Source organism: Ixodes scapularis, unplaced genomic scaffold (genome assembly GCF_016920785.2).
Source record: "Ixodes scapularis isolate PalLabHiFi unplaced genomic scaffold, ASM1692078v2 PGA_scaffold8__174_contigs__length_109621045, whole genome shotgun sequence".
NCBI lineage: Eukaryota > Metazoa > Arthropoda > Arachnida > Ixodida > Ixodidae > Ixodes > Ixodes scapularis.
The window spans coordinates 104604704-104626345 of NW_024609883.1; the positions used below are offsets into that span (position 1 = coordinate 104604704).

Genomic DNA, 21642 nt, shown 5'->3' on the forward strand with positions numbered 1-21642 from the left:
CCCCTTTCCCCTCAAACGTCATCGCTAGTGGATCAACGCAGCGCAGCCTACAGCTAGCGTCAGCATCGTCGACAGAGCGTCTCGCTGCAGCGTCTCACAGCGCAAGCGCGGCGAAGCCAAGGAACTTTCGCGGCGGGTATCGTCGAGTCTCAGCGTCTTTGCCGCTTGGAAAGGATCGGCGGGGCCACTAACGGTGACGTCACGTGGCAGGCCTTGACCTACGTGATACTGGCTGCAGCGGCGCTGCGTGCTATGTACCCGTATGCGACGACGAAGAGAGAAGTTAGTCGGCGAAAGTTCACGAACCCCCTCCTCGCGAAGTTTTGACCAAGCGCGTCGAGCGCCCCCCTTTTTTTTTTCGCGGAGACCCCGACCCGTACTCGTATAGTACGCTCGCCCCCCTCCCCCGCAGCAGTGGCAGCAGCAGGAGCATCCACCCAAGCTTGCACCACGCGTCGGCGGCGGAGCGTCGCAGAAGGACGATCCTCTCGTAACCAGGCGTCTTCTTCGGGAAGGAGGTCGAAAGGGTCGCTGGTCGCGAACACGGGAACCACGCGTTGCGGTTCCCAAAACCCGCTTCAGACGCGACCAATATTTTTTTTTTTTTTTTTGTTCCAGCGTTTTGACGTTGCGACTTCAACCTCGCGGTCCTCCCGCGTTCACACGCAGCTACTGCACGAAGGCTCGAACTGCTGCAACCTCGTAATCACGCTGCAATTGTATTGCCACGATTTGCCGTCATCGTCGTTAAATTTAAAATTTCTCGCGCTTTGTAGACGCATAATTACGGCGCTATAAACGCGTTTGTATATATCTTTGTATATAAAAGCTCCAATAGAATTCTTTGTGGACTCCGGAGCAAAAGTGAACGTGATGGGAGAGCAAACCTAGTACAAAATCTCCACGTGCGACTGGAGAAGACGACAACACGGCCAGTACCCTATCGGTGTCGCCGAAGAAATTCCAATCGTGGGAAGGTTTACCGCGACATTCCGCTCCCAAGAAAAGTGTGTCCAAGCGCCAGTGTACGTCTTGAAGGGATCACGAGCCTCGCTATTGTGCTAACAAGACGGCCCAGCACTGAGGCCGCTCAAAATTACCCAAACAGACCCAGAAGACACCACTGTCGACGCAAAAAAGGGTTTTACGAAGTTGCTGGCAAATTTGGTCGACGGAAAGACTTTCAGGTGAAGCTAAAGGTCTCGGTAGATGTGGAAACAATAGCCCGACAACACCGTCGGATCCCTCTTCAAATTATGAAGGCACTGGAGACCGAGCTGACAGGCCTAGACGACCGTAGACAGCATCAAAAAGGTGAGCGCGGACCCACAACCCATTCTCATAGTCGCCAAATTCCACGACCACCAAGCGGTCAGGATGTGTGCAGACATGAGAAAAGCAAACGAAGACATCGCCCCGATGAGCAGAACACCATGCCCCCCCCCCCCCCCCCCCCCCATAGCATCCTAAACATCAGCATCCTAAACGGCGCAGCATACTTTTCGAAGCCGGATTTGAACGAACGTTATCATCAGCTTGAGCTAGATGGGAACTCCCGGGTGATAACAACGTTCTATATGCCCACTGTGGCCTGAGAAGTCACAAGAGTCTGTTGTTTTGGAGCCAACGTTACAGCAGAAATCGCCCAGGAGGCCATATGAGAAGTGCTTCCAAATGATGATGGCATCATCAACAATAGCGACATCCATGGTGTCAGGTCGCACGCTGGAAAGAACAAGACCGCCGCCTGCGCCTAGAACTGAAACACCTCGAGAATGCTGGCCTCACACTGAACAGCAAGACGTGCATGCACTCTAGGCGCCAAGAACCTGAAGTTTCTATGCTTTTTTCTGCCAGTGGGGTCGGTGTGGATCCCGAAAAAGGTGGAATCAGTCACGAAGATGACACCACCAAGAAACCCAAACGAGGCCAGAAGCCTCTGGGTATGGTGAACTACTGTAGTAGGTTCATCCCTCGCCTTGTCAGAATGGTGGAACCACCGTGAAACCTGACAGCTGCCGACACAAAAGTTTTGTTGCACGGATCAGCATAAAAATACCTTGGTCAATGTGAGGCAAGAAATGTTAAGAACACCCGCCTTTTTCTGTTTCGATGACACACAGGAAACCCACGTCATCACCAACGCGGGACCTAAAGGAGTGGCAGGTGTGCTGATTCACGAGGTGCCAGGAAAATGGAAGCCCAGCATTTTAGCGCACTACAGCAGGACATTGACGCGAACAGAAAGAAGGTACCCACAGCTAAACGAAGAAATGTTGGCCATCGTATCTATTGGCCGTCGGAGACTTCCACATGTAGCTGCTGGACGCAAAACTCTCAGCAAGAATAGGGCGCCTTAGTTTCTGGTCGCAGCACGACCACTTCAACATCCAGCATATTTCGGGGAGAGAAGACCCAGCAGACTACCTGTCGAGGTACTATCCAAGAGACAAAAAGGCAAATTCAACAAGAGAAATCATCGCGACAGGTGAATACATTCCTTTCGTCCTGGGAGCATCTGCACCCAGAGTATACAATAGTGACGTTAAAATGGAGCTTCTTATCCGAGACTTAAAGACAAGTAACTGAAAGACCTACGACAAGCTCTGGGTAGATGAGAAGTTAAAGCATTTTGTTCAAATCAGAGAGGAACTGATGGTTGCTGGCTACAACGTTGTGCTGCGAGGAACAGGATTGGTAGTTCCAGACAAGGTGCAGGCACAAGCACTACGACTAGCACACCGAGGACACCCAGGAAAAGCAAAGACTAAACAGTTGATCAAGGACGTAATCTAATTTACAGGAAGTTACTGGAAAGTGGAGGCGGCAGTCAAGAACTGTGAAGCATGCCAGAGAACTGTGGTAGGGAGATAGAGCTCGCCACCCCCTGGCAGCTGATTTTGCTGGCACCCTGCCTAGCAGAGAGTACTCACTCGCGGTAGTTGATGAGTGGATTCACCTTGGTCGCCACTCTCTCCTCGTTAACCACAAAGGCTGTGAAAGCGAAACTGACTGAAATGTTCTCGATCCGCGGGATGCCCTTCAGGCTGAAGACAGGCAACGGCTCCCCTTTCTTCAGGAAGGACTTTGCAAGAGTTTTCCGAGTTCACCATCACCGTACGACACAGCTCTAGCCTCTAGCCGACGGCGAAGCTCAGAGGTTCTGGAACACTAAGAAGACGGTGAAAAGTTCTGGTGTCACTGAAAACCGCTGGGAGACAGAGTTCTAAGAATACCTTCTGAACTACAGAGCAACGCCGCACTCAACAACTGGCCACACACCAGCGGAGCTCCTCCTTGTAAGAAATATCTATACCTTAACTTCCAGAAAAACTCTGTCATGGGAAACTTGAAGCAATGGATCAACACAAGCAACAACATATGAAAGACTACACCCATGAGAAACGTCTCGCAGTGCCACATAAACTCAAGAAGGGGGACACCGTGCTGCTGAAGCGACAGTCACCGTTGTCACACATAAAGCTGCCTACGAACCCTGACCATACAGAGTGACGAGAATACAAGCGAAAGCAGTCACGGCTGAGCACGAAAACAGAAGGGTAATCAGAAATGCTTCATTCTTCAAGCACGAAGCACGATCGACCCACCGGAGGCTTGGAAGACTGGTACATGCCCGACACCTCGGTAGAGGAACAACAAAACGACAGCGAAGACCCACCTGAGGCCGAGTCGGGCGTGTGCCTTGCGCCCTAAGACACTGAGTACCCGCCAGAGGTCGAAATCAAGCGCTATCTCGAACGCCGATCCCGCAGGAAGTTGCCCAAGAAGCTGGCCGACTTTGTACTCGACTAGAGAACTTTCTTTAAAAGTCGAGGGGGAAATGTGTCGCCGCTGAACCTAGCTCCACCTACTCGACTGGAGAATACGGGCGAAAGGAGGCCAAGCCGAGTCGGAAGGAGGGACACTTGATGGAGCCGGTGTGCAAGTCCTGCGATTCGTACCAGTAGAGTAATTCTTCGCTAATCTGGTGTCAAGCAGCTAAATAGGAGACGTCACATACGAGGCGAAGATAGCACAGATCGGTTGGGTTCCAAGAAATAATGTGCGTGATCAAAAACAATTCGCTTAGGGGTGAATTGGACTTGCCTACACTTTGAGTAGTTCAGACACATCAACCAGACGGCACAGCAATTCGTTAGGGCAATTAAATCATTCTAGGAGTGTATGTGGTTCATGGACGAATTAATTGCGTGATATAACACAGCCATATGTGCAAAATGCCGAACTTTCGACGTGATGAAGCGAGGGAGATCATCAATGAAAATAAGCAAAAAGAAGAAGGCAAAAACTAAGCCCCGAGGAAGCTCAGACGTAACGTTACACAGTAAATATTACTCACAGAAAATTGTATCTGACAAGAAAGAAAGCTACGAGATCATAAAATTATATGGTCGTCAATTTTAAGGCTCGACAGTTTTGTTAGTAAACGTAAAGGAGGGACTGTTAGTAAGCGTTGATGAGGATATTCAGTGTTGGGTAAAGTACATGTAAAAAGTACTTGAAGTACAAAGTAAATGAGAGGTTGTGTGTTTCATGTAAAGTAGTAAGTGCACCGGGCGCAATGTACTTGAAGTAAAGCACTATAAATGCAATGTGCTCTCAAACGAAAGTACAAGTACTTTTAACACGATATTTTATAATGCCCTTTTATTCCCCTATGCATAGGGTGACCACGCGTCCAGTTTTAACCGAGACATTCCCGTTTTACGAACACATTTCTGCCGTCCCGTATTTTTTGTCTAACGAAGCCTCATGATTACAATGCAACTAAATGCAAAGGTGCAAGCGAGCTGTACATCAGTGACGAAAGTTATTCCTGGAAAAGGGGAACATGGGGAACAAAGGACAAACACAAATCTCCCAACAGACTGATGCGCGGCCGACTGGTGCGCGACCCGTTATGTTGGTAACATCCGTAGTAGTTGAGAAATCAGTACTAAGCGAATGGAAGAAAACTGAAAAAAAAAATATATATATATATTTACCGCCAAAGACGTGATGTTATAAAAATAAACAGAGTATGAAACATTCTTGCATCTGCTCATACACCTTGTTCACATAAATGTGAGTGCAGGAGGCTCTTCTATATTACTGAATTTGACGTGCTTCGGTTGGCAACATTTCTTTCTCATTAAAAAATGGAAAAGAAAAACACTTCTGTTCTCTCGGAGGAACTTAGGAAAAATCTGCATGTTGACGTTTATGCGAAGCGGACCTTCTTTTTTCTTCGTGAACACTTGCAAACGTTTGCTTTAGTGGCTTGGCATTTCGGTAAGTCAAGAGAAGGTCAGCAATGGAAGCTGTAACTTGGCGCGTGAGCAAAACACCCCGGTGAAGGTCGCTGACATTTTTTTTTCCCGCTTCTCGGGCGTGCGAAGCAGACGACGATGAAGTTGCTTGCACCGTTTGTCGTTCGATTGTCTCGCACTTCTATCGCTTCCGCTCGATGTCCTGCGCTTGAAGATCGATTGGTGCGCGGTACCACGGACGACAGTTCCGAAGTAGCGGCCCCCTTCCGTCGCAACGTTGGTCCGTTGTTTGCCGCCATACATGATACATGTACTTCCTGTAAACTGTGCCACTTTTTTTTTAATCAACGTACTTATAGTATATTGGAGGCTACAAAAATTTTGTTCATATTCTTTGCTATTTTTAATATTGAATGTGTGTCTTATATGACTTACGACTTTGAATATAATTGGTAGACAGAGTTTCAACGCCACGTGACCATAGAAAAGACAGTGAGCGCGTCTGAAACCGGCCAATTCTCGACCGTCTGTTTTCGGGAGAAAAGAGAACGAATTTCGAGCCGCAAATCGTGTTCTGAGTAGTTGGGCTCTTTTAGGTCATGCTCAAATAAAAACATCGGCGAGCATAGATACCCTGTGAGTAAGGTAAAGTACAAGTTTTCTAAACCTACTTGAAGTAGTGCTTTAAAACAGCACAGAACATAGAAAAAGTATTTTTTTTTTTACCTCGTTAGGATAGAAATGTATCGTAATAAATTTTTGTCAAAAGAAAAAGCTTTTTGCCCAATATTTATGTGACAATACGAATTTTTCAATTTGCGGGCGAAACCGAAATTTTACCCCTGTGGGATGATGATGATAGCGTTTGTACCCAACCTAGTGTGTGCTCTTGGGTCCAACAAACTCAGAGCGCACACAGGTTGGATACAGACGCTAAAAATCAAGAGAAAAAAGAAGTTGTTTTTTTCCCCCTAGGTTTAGTGTTTTTTCAAGTACAATGTACTTAAAGAGCTACCCAACATTGAGGATATTACTACTTATTGGTTTGTGCAATACCGATGGCCGCAATTTAAATCCACGGATTTGACATCCCAAACTTCACTTAATAAGAGCTACATATTGTTCCATACGTCAGAAGTTGATTTGAGAAGTGTCTGGTTCATGTTTGAGCGAAACGCACCGCTCGCCAGGAATCAAGCCCAGAAACCAGTTCCAGTTTGCTTGGAACTTTCGCATATTGAAGCGTTGTGATCAATGTGAATCTTATGCGCGCGCAAGTTCCCCGAGCAACAGTCGACCTTAGAGGATTACGCTATGCTCTCTCTAGGCCCGGATACCACGTACTTCGGAGCGCGAAATTCCTAACCTAACGTATTCTCTACACATTCTTTTTTTTTTTCAAGACAACTTACGCAAATACGAAAAGGCTACCCAGTTGACAGGCCCCTTCCATTTTTAAAAAAAACACGAGTACAAAACAAGCATTATTCTTCAACGCACCCGCACGCTCGCGTTCATTCCCAGGTGGCGGGCTCGAATCCCGGCCGAGCTTAGCCGCGATCTGACGCAGGCTTATCGGCATAGCGGAGAAGGTGCCGTGTGATCGAAATTTCGGTTTGTGCGTCAGGAGATTTCCTCGGGGGGATCGAAATCAATCCCCCAGTCCTTCGCTGGGACGTGCCGGACGCATTTTGTTGCCTTTGGCACGCGAGTAAATTCAAAACCACCCAGAAGAATATTCGAGGCCTGCGAACATCCTCCTCTTCCTCGGTGGAACGTCATCACAGTCGCATGGAGGCTACCCAGCCCGATGCCGAAAGTCCTTCGACCCGTTGATTGGATACGAGGCCCCCCCGAAAGCTGACGCAGCGCTCGTGACCAATCAGTGTCTTCGCTGGGTCTCACACTGATGACGTCAGAATTCTAGTGCATACGCTTGATTTTTATGAGTGGTGTCAGTAACTAAAAAACAACCCAAAAATGATTTCTGCTCGCACTCAGTCTTTTAGTATAGCAGCCAACACCGTGTCTTTTTTGTATGATGTATGAGCGGTAGGGTTGCGCGAATATTCGAATTTTCGAATTAGTAGTTTCGAATAATACGCTACTCGATGTTCGCTTCGAGACGGACTGCGTTATGTGTATTTTTCTAGGCGATCTAGACCCCGTTGAGCGCGCTTATTCTACCGAGCGAGGTTGTGCACTGCGCAGAAGCAACAGCCGCTGAAGCGAGCTTCGAGGTTGTCGTTTCTCCGCGGTGCACCGGTGCTCGGTAAGCAGCACACTCAACGGGGTAACACGCCAAGATAAACACTTGGAAAAGTATGAACATCGCAATCGCGTACTTCGCATACTATCAAACCGGTGATGGTACACGCGCGCGCCTGGTGTATTTAGAAAGAAACGGAAAACTTCGTTATGGTTGATATTTCTATTGCAGCAAAATTTTAATAAAACCGCGGCTGTTACGCGAGAGTAGATGTTAGGCTTGAGATGCCCTGACAACCCGCGTTCATCATTCGTGATTTTATTTTTATTTTTTCGTTTTGAAATATGAGAGTTAATGTCCTCTCCTCCTCTCTCTCTTGCTGGTGTCGTTGAGAGAGGCTGATGTTCTTTGTCGGGTTGCCGCCGATATGATGATGGCAACCCCCAATTCCGCCTTGGCCAACGGAGATGTAGTCGCAGAGGGACACCCAGGTGAAGGTTACGAATATATATATATATGATTTATTTACATATATAGTTACGGACTGGGTTACAGATCTTAGGAGCTACGCGAGACCTCTCGGAGTCCTGGTGGCGTCGTGCCCCCTCCGATGCTCAGCGTAAACTGCCTTCCTCTTTCCCGCGCGCCCCCAAAATTCCAGGGATCGTCCCCACTTTCCCGGGCGTCTGGTCAGCATCGCTTGTCACCTCGCCGGGTCGCTCCGCACCCCCCGCCGTGTCGTTCCGACCCGGCGGTTCTTCTCGCCGACTCCCCACATTTCCAACCCTGGTGCCCGAGATTCGGGTTACTTCGGAATTCGTTAATTGCCGTCGCGTCCGGGACTCGTAAACCATTGCGGGCCCCCTGTTTTCCTTTGAGCCCGTCACCAAAAAAAACCATACAAGAATATATATATACAGAACACAGTTTCCCCGAAAGTCCTGGGACCTAACATCTCCCCCCCAACTGTGTTGCTCGGGCTGCAAGAACGAGCAACACACCAAAACAAAAACACAAAGTCTCAGGACCTAGACGCGAAGTGTTCACCGTGCAGCCTGGAACGGCGATTAGCTCTAACCTTCCCGTATTACAAAATGAAGCTCTACCCTTCCGGTACATTCGTAGTAAAAGCAAACACGGAAACACAAACACACACAAAAAAAACATGCATTAGCACTAGCACATAATGTTATACGGTTAGCACAACTGATATGGGAGGCCCTAGAGATCACTCCACCGAACGTCATGTCAGCCCGGAGCCACACCTCAAGGCCCGCCGTCTCTAGGTCGCAACTCTAAGCCTAGACAACGCGTCCGCACACTGGTTCATTGACCCCTTAATATGCGATATAGTTATCTCGTAGCGCTGGAGCGCAAGGGACCATCGCGTGAGACGCGCGCTACTCGGGGATGTGAGGGTGAGGTACTTCAGTGGATTGTGATCCGTGACCACCTTAATTTTAGCCCCGAAAAGCCAGGTTTCGAGTTTCGATAGCGCCCACATGATCGCGAACGCCTCTCGTTCGATTGTTGCCCAGCGAGTCTCCGTCGGGGTTAGTTTTTTGCTCAGGAAAGCTATGGGTTGTTCCCGCCCCTCCCCATTCTCCTGCGAGAGACAGGCGCCAACCGCAAACTCGGACGCGTCCGTCGTCAAGACAAACTCTCTCATCAGGTCTGGCGCGGCCAGTTGGGGTGCCTCGGCCAACTTCCCTTTGGCGGCGTTAAAGGCTGCTTCCGCATCTGCGGACCACGGAATCTGGTTTGCCACCCTCTTACCTGTTAGTTTTGTCAGTGGGAGCACCAGTTCCGCAAAATGCGGTACATAGTCACGATAGTAGTTGAAAAGGCCCAGAACACTTCTCAGCTCCTTCTTTGTAGTCGGTCGCTCTAGGTCCCGCATGGCACGAGTGCGTTCGGGGTCCGGAGAATGGGATCCACCTCCAATTACATGACCCAGATACTTTACCTGATCTTTGCCGAACTGACATTTTTCCAGGTTGACGGTGAGCCCTGCCTCTCCGATAGTTCTCAGTACTCCAGCTAGATGAGTCATATGCTCCTCCCAGGTCTCAGAGAAGACTGCCACATCGTCAACATACGCACATGCGTACGCGGAGTGGGCCGCAAGCAGCTGATTCATCACTCGCTGGAAAGTGGCAGAGGAGTTACGCAGCCCGAAGGGCATCACTCGCCAGGCATACAGACCCCGAGATGTCGCAAAGGCAGTGCATGCCTGGGATTCGGGCTCTACAGGGATCTGCCAGTATCCCCGAGTCATATCCAGGACCGAAATGAAGTTCGCCTTGGCTGCCTGCCACAGCAGTTCCGTCGGCGCTCGCATGGGAAATGCATCAGGTTCGGTCATTGAGTTCAGGCACCGGTAATCAACGCACATTCTTACCGTACCGTCTTTCTTCATGACGCACACCACCGGGTGACTGAACATACTCTCGACTGGATAGATGAGACCCCAGTCCAGCAGCTGGTCTATTTGTCGATCCACCTCTGCTCTGAGCTTCATCGGAATCTTGTACGGATAAGGTCCGCCTGGGCTCTGTCCCCGCAACGATCCCGATCTTGTGCGAACCCACCTTACACTGTCCTGGCTTATCAGAAAACACGCCACTAAATTCCGCCCGCAAGCTGGTTAGGTCTTTGTGTTGCTTCTCAGTCAGGCGTGCCGCACGATTAATTTGAGGCTCATCATTGGCCCCGCCGGACTCTCGCGCAGGGACGTACTCCAGTGCGCCGAACGCATCGTCAGCGTCAAAGACAACGCCCACTGCATTCATCCTAACGTAGTACCGCCTTAGTTTGTTCGCGTGTACAAGCCGCTCCCTTCCATCCGGCAGCTTCACAACATAACTGTGCTCTCTGACCCGCTGTTCGATCTTTACCGGACCGATCCACTTTCCTTTTAACTTACCGCTAGAGTCCTTCTCTAGGATCAGCGCTAGGTCTCCTACTGCAAAGGACTTGTCCCTGGCTCTCAAGTTGTACCGTGCCGCGTAAGCCTGCTGGTTTACCGCGGTATTATCCTGCGCCAGATCAGCGGATTCTTTCATCCTTTTTCTAAGCTGCAGGAGGTACGACTCAGTGGACGAGTTAAGTCCTACGGGAGCCGCCCATTCTCCGGTCCAGTGCTTACTCAGTAGGGTGAGTGGACCGCTTGGACTTCTGCCGAACATCATTTCGAACGGTGACACGCCTGTCGTTTCATTGGGTACCTCATGATACGCCCACAATAGACATGGAACGTACTTGTCCCATTGCCCTCTGTGATCCTGAATTACATGACGCAGCATGGCTTTGAAAGTCCCATTCCACCTCTCAACTAGACCGTTGCTCTGGGGGTGATCTGGAGTCGAGAACCGCATCTCCACCCCCAGCCGCTCTGTAAGCAGTCGCGTCAGTTTTGCCACAAAGTTTGTGCCCTGATCCGAGCAGATTAGCTGTGGCGTTCCGAATCTGGCGAACACACCCACCAATGCGTCACATGTTGCTTGCGCCGTTAATGATCTCAGGCAGACTACCTCGGCCCACCTCGTACACAGGTCGACTATGCAAAGCGCGTACCGGTGACCCCTTGCCGAAGGAGGGTCAAGCGGCCCGATGCAATCTATGAAGATTGTTTGAAATGGTAGCTCAGGCCGCGAGAGCGGTGTGATCGGCACTCTATCCAGTACGTTTGCCCTCGACTGTACCTGGCACGCATGGCACGACTGGCAGTGTTTCCTGACATCTTGAGCCATCGTTGGCCAAAAGAACGCGCCCTTTATTCTCTTCTTCGTCTTCTTCTGCGAAAAGTGCCCTCCCCACGGGGAGTCATGCGCCAGCTCGAGCACCTTTTCGCGCCTGGACGCCGGCAACACAACCTGCTCACAAGGTCGGCCATCAACGTCATCTTTGTGATACAGGAGCCCCTCGCGCACAACCATGCCGTGTGTCCCGTTCTCAGCCTCCTTCCAGGCATCCCTGAGTGATTCGTCGTTGAGCTGCTCTCTGCGGAATTCTGTTACGCTTGTACCCTCTCCTGCATCAGCCGGACTCGCCACGAACTGCACCTCGGCCTGAATTTCGTTCTCCTCAAAGTCTACTGGCTCACCCCCGAGCCCCTCGGGCAGGTCGGGGCCCAGATCACCGGCTTCAGCTTCAAACTCGGTTTTCGCCCTGAGGAGTTCATCGTACACGTCGGGTGTTATGAGCGCGTCAATTCCCTCAGCCAGCTCCTCTGTTACCGCGCACAGGGTTATAACCTGTGGTCCGGTGTCGTACTCGTCACAGTCGGCCCGCAGCGGCACGTACATCAAGTCAGCTGTTATTGACTGACCGAAGGCTCCGCGGAGAACAATGGGTCCCGAAGTTTCAAGGCTCCCACTTTGGATCACACTCCGCCTGATCACCGTGATATCCGCCCCCGAATCCAACCTCCCCTGGAATTTGTTATGCTCGGATACCAACGGGACCAATTGGACTCGTGACCCAATAGAAGTGTTTGTCGCGATGTCCCTATCGTTTGCCATCACCCTCCGTAGCTGTTCCTTGCGATCGCGCCCTACACCAGCAACGGTACCGCCTTTAGAGACCTTATCCTTAGGCTTCGGGCAGTTGGCCCAAATGTGCCCCAACTTCCCACATCCGAAGCAGCTTCTTTTCTCTGTACCAGAAGCCACGCCTTTATCTTTCAGACTCGGTTTGTTCCCCTCGCGATTTGGGAAAGGTGGCCCCTGTTTAGCCCTCGATTCCTTCTGCGTTCGTTCATAGTTTACCGCAAGTTTGGCCACTTCTGCGGGCGGTAACCATTTTCCCTTTTCGCTCAGGTCGACATATGCTCTCGTGTCTCGGTGCATCGTGCGCTTTAGCTGATCAGCTATCAGCAGCTGCCTCAGCATCTCCATAGATGTCACCTCGCTACTTTTCAAATAATAACCAAGAAAATCGCCCAGGCGAGATGCAAACTGTCCCCAGGACTCCTTTTCGTCCTTTCTAGTTTTGTAAAACAGCTCCCGATACTCCGCTGGAGCAAGCTGAAGCTCCTCAAGCATCGCTCCTTTTAAGTCGTCGTACGACGGCATCGCGTCAGCAGCGATTCGGTTTGCGACCGATCTCATTCTCTCCGTGAGGAAGGGGAGGATCATTGCGCCCCTGATGCTTTCCGGCACGTGAAGGCTATTGAACATACTCTCCACCCCGGAGAACCACGAAGGCACCAACGGTTCGGACTCTGGCATGTTGGACAATACGCCCCTTACAATCCGCGAGTACCTAAGTACCTCGTCCCCCTCCGTTCGGGCAGCGCTGGCTCCCGACGTGGTGTCCTGCGCCCTGGCAAGTCTAGCCACTTCCAGCTCTAGTTTTAGCTTTTCTATCTCCATCTCCATTAGTTTCTTTCGGAGCTGCAAAGCGTTACTGTCCATATCGGACTCCCCTTCTGCCCCCAATTCACTACTGCTTTCAGACGACTGGCCTTTCTTGGTGTTTGCTCGCGTACCCAACATGACGCCCAGAGGAGAACAACAAAGGGACCTCCCACCTGGTTGTCGTGTCCGCCACGATCACGGGCCGCTGTTAGTCCCGGATAGCTGCACCAGGCTTGGCCGCTGCCGACTTGTGGCACTGTGCAGATCAGATGTCTTGAGGAGCAGCGTCTGTAGCAACAACCAGCTGCTTTTCCGTCACACCTGCGGCGGCGGTAGAACGTCTCTTTTCCGGCGAGCTCCCACGGCTCCTCGTCGCACCTGCGGCGACAGCCGGACAGTCAACGTTCTCCGATGGTCTCGTCGACCTTGCGTCGGAATTCCACGACGATTGGATGCTTGTTTCCGTATCCGTCAAGCTCTTCCAGCTCCCTGTCGCACCACCGGCGACAGACGGACACTCAGCACTTTCCGGCGATCTCGTTGGCCTTCTTCGCAACCCTGGCGACGGCCTGACGTCTTGTGTCCGGCGAGCTTCTGCGGCTCCAAATCACACCTCCGGTGACTGCCGGGCACTCCACGTCGTCTGGTGTTCTTGACCCCACGCCGCACTCACGGCGACGGTCGGACGTTGAGGTGTCTGCTCCCAAGGAGCTCCTGCGGCCCACTGTCACGCCTTCGGCGACAGCCAGACACTCGACGTCCTTCTAGGGTCGCAGCTTCACTTCGTCACTCCAACGGCGACGAGTCCCAGTCATTCGTCATCTTCACCTGCAAAGTTCTCGGTGTCCCTTATGATGAAGACAGCTTTCTTATCCGAAGGGCGGTGGCGGAATCCTTGCCGACTGCGCCAGTTAATGTCCTCTCCTCCTCTCTCTCTTGCTGGTGTCGTTGAGAGAGGCTGATGTTCTTTGTCGGGTTGCCGCCGATATGATGATGGCAACCCCCAATTCCGCCTTGGCCAACGGAGATGTAGTCGCAGAGGGACACCCAGGTGAAGGTTACGAATATATATATATATGATTTATTTACATATATAGTTACGGACTGGGTTACAGATCTTAGGAGCTACGCGAGACCTCTCGGAGTCCTGGTGGCGTCGTGCCCCCTCCGATGCTCAGCGTAAACTGCCTTCCTCTTTCCCGCGCGCCCCCAAAATTCCAGGGATCGTCCCCACTTTCCCGGGCGTCTGGTCAGCATCGCTTGTCACCTCGCCGGGTCGCTCCGCACCCCCCGCCGTGTCGTTCCGACCCGGCGGTTCTTCTCGCCGACTCCCCACATTTCCAACCCTGGTGCCCGAGATTCGGGTTACTTCGGAATTCGTTAATTGCCGTCGCGTCCGGGACTCGTAAACCATTGCGGGCCCCCTGTTTTCCTTTGAGCCCGTCACCAAAAAAAACCATACAAGAATATATATATACAGAACACAGTTTCCCCGAAAGTCCTGGGACCTAACATATGAGAGTGAATAAACAATGTTCGGATTCAGCAAGACTTATAAATCAACTTAATTAGGTATAGGTGGGCACCTTTATAGGTCTAATTTTGCTGCCAAATACGTCGTTTACCTGCCATCCCAGTTGACACCGGACTTTCCGAGGTTCCATAAATATAGTTAGATTAAAATTAATCTAGCATATAAACAGACAAGTGGAAGCTTGGGAACAACCTTCACGAGTTCAGCTGGATTTTCGTTTAAGCATGGTGCAACAATAGTAAAATAGGCTCGGAGATATGGTATGGCAACCCAGAAGCGAAGGCAAAAACGGGACGGACAACAAAAAAGCTCCAATTTTGGAGCTTCGTGTTTGTTCGTCCCGTTTTTTTCCTTCGTTTCACGGTTACCATGACAGTATTAAACCGGCTTGCCTGTACACTTGTCTTCGGTTTCAGTATTCGATTCGAAAATAGTCGGCCAAAACCACTGTTCGCTTTCGGAATTCGCATCTAATTCAAAATTCACTATACTCCCATGAATAACGTACAAGCAGTGTGATTGAGGTTTGAGTGGCGCGGAGAATCGAAAGTGTGTATACCTGCGTTTACGCGCGGCAGGCGCGTCGAGGGGCGTGATTGGTGAGTGGACCCGAGCCGCCTTTATTTCGTCCAATCATAGTCGACGACGGGCGTGGCCACCGGACGACGTCATCGGGAAGCGTTTGCCCTGGAATCCTGCGATCGAAAGCAAACCAAAAACAGAGAGAACACTGAGAAACAGTTACACCTAACATCTCGACAAAACAAAAATATCCCAAGCAATTGATCACGGTGAAGAATCGAAGGATCTTATCAAACAACGAAGTTCACAAGACGATTAGACGTTTATAAAATACGATGTGCACGGATACAAGGGAATGACTCTTTACTTGCTCACAGGTCCCTACGCACAGAACTTTTTTTCTTTTTTTTTTTTTTCATGTATACCGTAGGGCGAATCGTTCCCCGGATATATACTTTTTTTACCAAATGTTTGCTGTCACTAAAAACCAAATATTTCTTTCTTTAAAAAGGGTGACCTTAGGAACGTTAGAAAGGAGGGGGCGGGGAGGGGGGGGGGGGGGGCGTAAACCATAAATTCGCCCCAGCTCGGGACTACCACAACCGCGTTCCAAGCATTTACTCCATCTCACAAGCGTTTACTCCATCTCACAAATGTCTGCAGTAAATACGAAGGCACGCGCCTTCTACGCACGAGAACTCGTGCGTCCAAAGCACGGTTACAGTGTAGCACGGTGGTCCAAAGCCACGCGCTCGTGCCCGTGCCTCTGTCTACACTGCAGACGTTCGTGAGATGGAGTGTAGACGTTTGCTGGCCACACTTGGAGAGCAGCACTCTACTCGCCCGTTGGCCTTGAGGAGAAATCGAGCGCCTCCATTGTCTATTGTCCATCCGCTCTTCATTCGAGTGAATTTCCCTTTCTTGCCCGTTGCACGCACACAAAGAGCGGCCCGCAAGTCCATTGTGCGCGACTCCTTTTTCTTTCCGTTTGCGTGTTATTCTTGTTGCCCATGGTGAGGTTACTTGACAGTTGCGGCTGTTCTTCACTAAATACACGCCATGCTCCGTTTCGCCTAATACGATGGACCGCGACAGACACCACGCGGACCATCCCAGCCAATCCAAAGCCACGAACGTGTCATGTGTGGCCACCTCCCCTCCCGGCCCCCCGGTTCAGGAAATCTGGGGTGAGAACTAGGTTGGGTTGTACACATTCTACTCCGGAAGCAACTTCGTACCGTCACTCGTTACTTTATAGATAAAAAAAGTAACGAAAATGCGTTACTCGTTCCTTTGCTTCAAAATAATTGGGTCGTTATACCTCGTTACTCCCTAAAAAAAGGAATAAATACAAGAACGCGTTACGTATACAAGTATGGCTTCACCAGTTCCGAAGGTGACGTCACACTCGACAGGAACTGAAAATTGGCCTCGTTGGCTCGTAGCCTTCGGTGCGGTTCGTCATCGCGTAAGGTAAAACGGGGGATATACGAGCGAATATCAAGGGCGACACGCAACATGGGACGCCGAGTTTGCCAATCGATCGACCCTGCGTTGTATACGCCCGATCCGAATGCCATCGATCCCGGTCGCTTATTTTCGCATCGTGTTTCGAGAAATATAGGACTTTGCAGATAGGGCTGTCGTTCCATGTAAGGATGGAGATTGGTTAGAGTGTTCGGAATGAGACATATGCGAACATGGTATGGTCCTATATGGACCCCGTTAAAATGAATAGGCACAACTATTTCCGGGACGAACTGGGTAAAGTCTCGCACATTTTTGTCTTATAGTTATAGAAGAATCACATTATGAACGATATTTTGAAGAAAAAAATACAAATATAGTTATTTATTGAGTTAGTTAGGTAGTTTGTTCGTTTGTTAGCTAGCTAGTTAGCTAGTTTGTTTGTTTGTTAACTAGTCAGTTAGTTCATTTGTTTCTTTGCTTGTGTATTTGTTTGTTTGGTTGTTTTTGCGGCGGCGGCGACGGCAATACAGTTGTGTTTCGTGCGAAGTTAGCGTGTCCGGACAAGGAATTAGCTCTCGATGGAGACGTATTGCCTGTCTGAGCAGCAGGTCCGGCTCGTAGCCAAGTAACTGCAATGCGGTGCGAAACGAGAAATCGTGTTCACCTTCACACGAGGTTCCTCGGCTTCCATCGCAATTATAACTGTTTAAAAAATCGATACATTGTCTACTACCGGTGACCTTGGCAACTCAGCTGTACTGCTGGAGGAAATATATGGACGGTTGCGTTTCTTAGCCTCACGACTAGTATTCGACAAAAAAGCATTTTGATTTTTTTTTTATATAAAAGCATTAGAACTTGCAATTACAGAATTGTCTCTGTACGTCCGTCCGTCCATCCGTCCGTGAATTTCCCGCTAAATTTAGCGGGGAAAATGAACTGGTGTTTAGGTTATGTGGTGTCGATTGATGTCACGTAACCTGACGTCACGTGACCCATACACTAAATAACGTTCGACTCTTGAAAGCAAAACAAAAAGTTGTATTGCTTTTGAAACAGTGCTCAGCGGCGCTGTCTAACGGTACGTACTCAAATTAAAGCTTCTATGCACGTTCACCTTTCCTGCAGAACACATAGGTAGCCAGTCATTGCGACCAACGGAAGACTCCCGGTGAATGACGGAGCTCAGGGTACAATATTAGACCAGAAAAAAAAGGGCGATGTGAGCATGGTAAGGGTCACTGGGCGCATTGTAGTTCTTTTCAAGCTCAATCGTATTCTGACCTTCGTCGTTCACTAGGATCGCTCCGTCGTTCGCGTTGATTAAAGCCCCCAAGTAAACAACGCGACGACACTTAAGCCACTTTGGTGCCTGATATTATCGTCGCCAGTTATCTGAAGCTTTATCCGAAAACAACATCTTTAGACTTTACTGCGTGTTGTTCATTCTTTTGTTTCCCCTCAAGTCTCGGGTTTTTAAGATGTCAAGAGTTCGCCAGCTCGCCCGCTTATTCTCTGCCATTTTTTTTTTTTTTTTTCTGTCTGAAATCACGAGAAACTGTATTTTCTTCGTCCAGGGGCCCTGATCTAAACGTCGTGCTGCGATTTGTCGACGGTACGCGGAGCTGGCCAAACACAGCAAGGTGATCTGAGCTTCCTGTCGCCGTCTCTGTGAAGCTTAGAAGACGCATTTTCGAGTCGTACATAGATCGCCGGTAGAACGATCTCACTGAGCGTTCCACGCATGAGTGACGCGGCCATAACTGTAGTCATAGCCTTTTATATACTGGCAAAGCCTGGCAGATCGCCACGAGAAGCGGCCGCCGAAATGGAATAGGTGGAGCGGCAGACAACGGATGAGAGGAGAGCCACGTGACTGGCGCCCCGCTGCGGCGAGGCGCCGAAACACACTTCTCTCGAGCGAACACGTGTGTTTCGGGTCCTCGCCGCGGTTGAAGCTGTGCGCTGGCGTCCAGGTTCCCAGAGAAATGGCTCTTTGATGCACTGTACTACCAGATCCTCCCGCTCCAAATCTACGACCGGGCACTCTATGGCTTTGTCGTCGAACTGCCAGGCTTTGTGAAGCTATGCTACAGTCGTCACTATGCATGGCGGCAGCGGTGGCGTAAGAAAACTGGCTGTGAGATCGGTTTACTGTGCCAAAAATGGAGGCGCCTGCTTGAAGATCGGGCAATTGAATGCCGATTAGACAGAATTTGGTGACCATCGAGCTTCCTTCGACCTTGGACCTTCGACAATCAATCAGTCAATCAATATATTCCTTCTCACCCGCTACGCACACACGTTCGTTCTGTGCAAGCTTCGTTCGGAGCAACATGCTCGTGCTCGTAGCTTTGGGTTGGCTCGCACATAAAGCAAAACAAACTACAAAATTCCGTTATATCCCCCCCCCCCCCCCTTTTCCGTTTCAATCTGGATGACCATCGTGCGGGAGTGTAGCAAATGTGCCAGCGTGATGCACGTTTAAAGACCCCAGACTAGCAGTTGTACTGTACTGGCTAAACTCCTCATCTACAGCTGAGACACCTGACGCTAATTGGGGATGACTAACTTCCGGCCGTGTAAACATACATCACACAATTAACTATAAAACTCCATTGGCTGCTGGTGCCTTCATGCGCGCTTTGCTAACACTCGGGTACAAGTATTTCCTGCATTTCCGGAGTGAAGACCGCACGATAGCACAGCTGTGATCGGCGCTCAATGTGCGCCGATCACAACTTGGGAATGAAACCTTTCTTGGGAATGAAACCTTTCGTTTCATTCCCAAGAAAAGTTGCGTCCCCAAGTACAGGGGTGATGACATCTGACCGTTTGGTTCAAATCGCTCTTGTTTCTTTTTTGCCCCGTAGCGCGTGCAAAAATCTCGGCACGAACTGTCAGGCGTCGACAGTGCTATTCGGCGTCGTTTTTTTTTTTTTTTTGAGAGAGCGCGCGCTCTCGGGATTGGGTGCTACAAGGGACGGCATAAGAATGAACAGAAGGACATTGAGGCACCCGAGGCTGCTCCAGAAGACGGCCGTATCCGCAAGTACCATCAAAATTATTTCACTTTTCTCTGTCTCTTTGTTTTGAAGTTAAACGGAAAGGCGAGAAGAAAAAAGTGCGGGGGACGACATGAGCAGACAACCACGCCACGACCTTCAATGTTTTCTGCGTGGCCGTATTTCTTCCTCTCCCTCTCGCCTACCTATGAGTCACGTGACAACAAGGATTGCCCGATTACTTTTTTTCTTTTCCATTTTTTTTTTCTTTCTTTCTTGGCGCCGTGCGCAGGTTGTCTACGCGGGTGGCGACCCGCGTGATTACAGCGTGTTGGTTGCACGCTCCGTTTTCGGCTTACAATGGACCGCCGAGGGCCCCATCCCCAGCTAATCCCCAGAAGCTCAAACGCTGGGAACGAATCATGCGTAATAATCTTCAAAAAAGAATTTACGTTTTTTTTTTGTTCGTTTTTGTTCTTATGTGCCATTTGTGAGTAGCAGCGTCAAGCAAGCGGTTTTTACCGTTTTCCTCCCTGCTCATAAAAAAAAAAAAAAAAAGAAACAGTACTTTTGGAGTTTCTTTGTTGTTGTTTTTTTGCCTAAAAGTTAAACCTACAAACGCCCGACCTAAAGACAGCTTTGAGAACATTATTTTAATGCACTCTGTTCGTTGGTTTACTTATACAAATTCCCTTACGCACGAATAGCCCTGTACAGAGTAACCAATGTCCTGCGAACACCCTTCCCCTTCTTCCGTGGAACGTCGTCCCAGTCGGACATGGCGCCAACCCGGTCATTGGACTCGAGTCTGATGCCAAGCGTCCTCCGACGCACTGATTGGACACGAGGCCAAGCCGAACGTTGACGCAGCACTCACGTCCAATCAACGTCTTCGCTCGATTTCAATGTGATGACGTCGAAAATTCTTGCATTTTTCTATACCCGTTTTCACTCAAAAAACGTAGTAAAAAAAGAAAAAGAAAAAAAAGTCCGGTAATTTACCTTTTTATGCGGAAAATTCAGATATAAGATTAAATTACATATACGTTATCTTATCAAGACGTACACAATTCAAACGCCAAATGCATCGCTTCTTCCTCCGACCGTCAAATTTTGTAAGAACTCTTCTTTCGCGCGGCATATCAGCGATACGCAAAGCCTTTTCTTTTCTTTATTTTCTTTTTTCTTGAGGAGGTGTATGTCGCTGCGCCCGTCCCGAGGATCATGTGACACTCTCATGGGATTGGATTGGATTGGATATGAACGCACGTAGTTTCCGCCGCAGTCCATCGTATAAGGTGAAACGTTATACAGCGCCGAGCGGCCCCGGAGCCAATATTAATTGCTCGGTGGATGGGTGTCTGCTATCGTCCCCCTCTTTCCTTGTTCTTCTTTGTTTCATCACTGCGTACATACAGGCGCGCCGCTAAGCTAGTATTTCTAAGGGCTTCTTTTTTTTTTTTTTTTTTACTTTTTTAAAAGAATTATTTTTTTTTAGTGTCACGTGGTTTTGGTTTGCATCGAAGTGGTGTGCTGTCTTCGACATATTCGCGGGTGTCCATCGATCTAGAGCTACTAAATAAGTAGTCCGTAGACCTGCCGGTGCTTATTTATATATAAAAAAAAATCGGCGGATAATGTCGTTCGTTGTTTTTCTTTTTTCAGATATCGTTCTTTTTTGGTGATCTGTTCGGACGGACGCTAAAACAGGTAAAAAAAAAAAACAAAGAAAAAAACGTCTGGCGAGAAATTACGTCTTTAAGTCCAGGGGAGAGGGAAATGCAACAAACGCAATCCTAGATTGAGAAAAAAAATGATAGAAACCGGTGTACTGCGGTTTCAACCGATTTCGTATTTTTGACCCCAACCGCTGTTTATCTGTGTTTTAAGTTTTAAGTTAAAACAAAAAAACAATAGTGGGTAGACTTAAAGAAGCCAATCAAAACTCGGCGTTGTTCTGACGTCACCGAAACTCCTGCGCAAGAAGCAAACGACTTGCTCTCCGCATTTTTTTTTTTTGCCGAACATTCGGAGTTTATCGGTGTTTTTATTTTTGTTTGATTTACAATTCCTCGTAATTCGAAGTTTGATTTCGCGATGTTTCCTATTAAAATAAATAAGTAAATAAATAATTACCAGGTGTAAACGTGTGCAGATAAAAAAAATAAAACACGCTTGTTTCAATTTATATTTGTTCGGCTGGATTGGGCGTTGGTGCCCTTGATTTGTCCCACGAAAAAATTTGCAGACAACTGTTGCTTCGGTAAACGTC

At 49.3% G+C, this 21642-nt stretch overlaps 1 non-coding gene across 1 annotated transcript in view; it reads right to left on the reverse strand.

The window, feature by feature from the left end:
• The window catches only part of LOC8025919, a 211691-nt gene that overhangs the window by 6271 nt on the left and 183778 nt on the right, over positions 1-21642 (reverse strand). The window contains exon 2 of the transcript XR_006076746.1: positions 14933-15068. This is a non-coding gene — a transcript (uncharacterized LOC8025919). The remainder of the gene's footprint in view (positions 1-14932; positions 15069-21642) is intronic.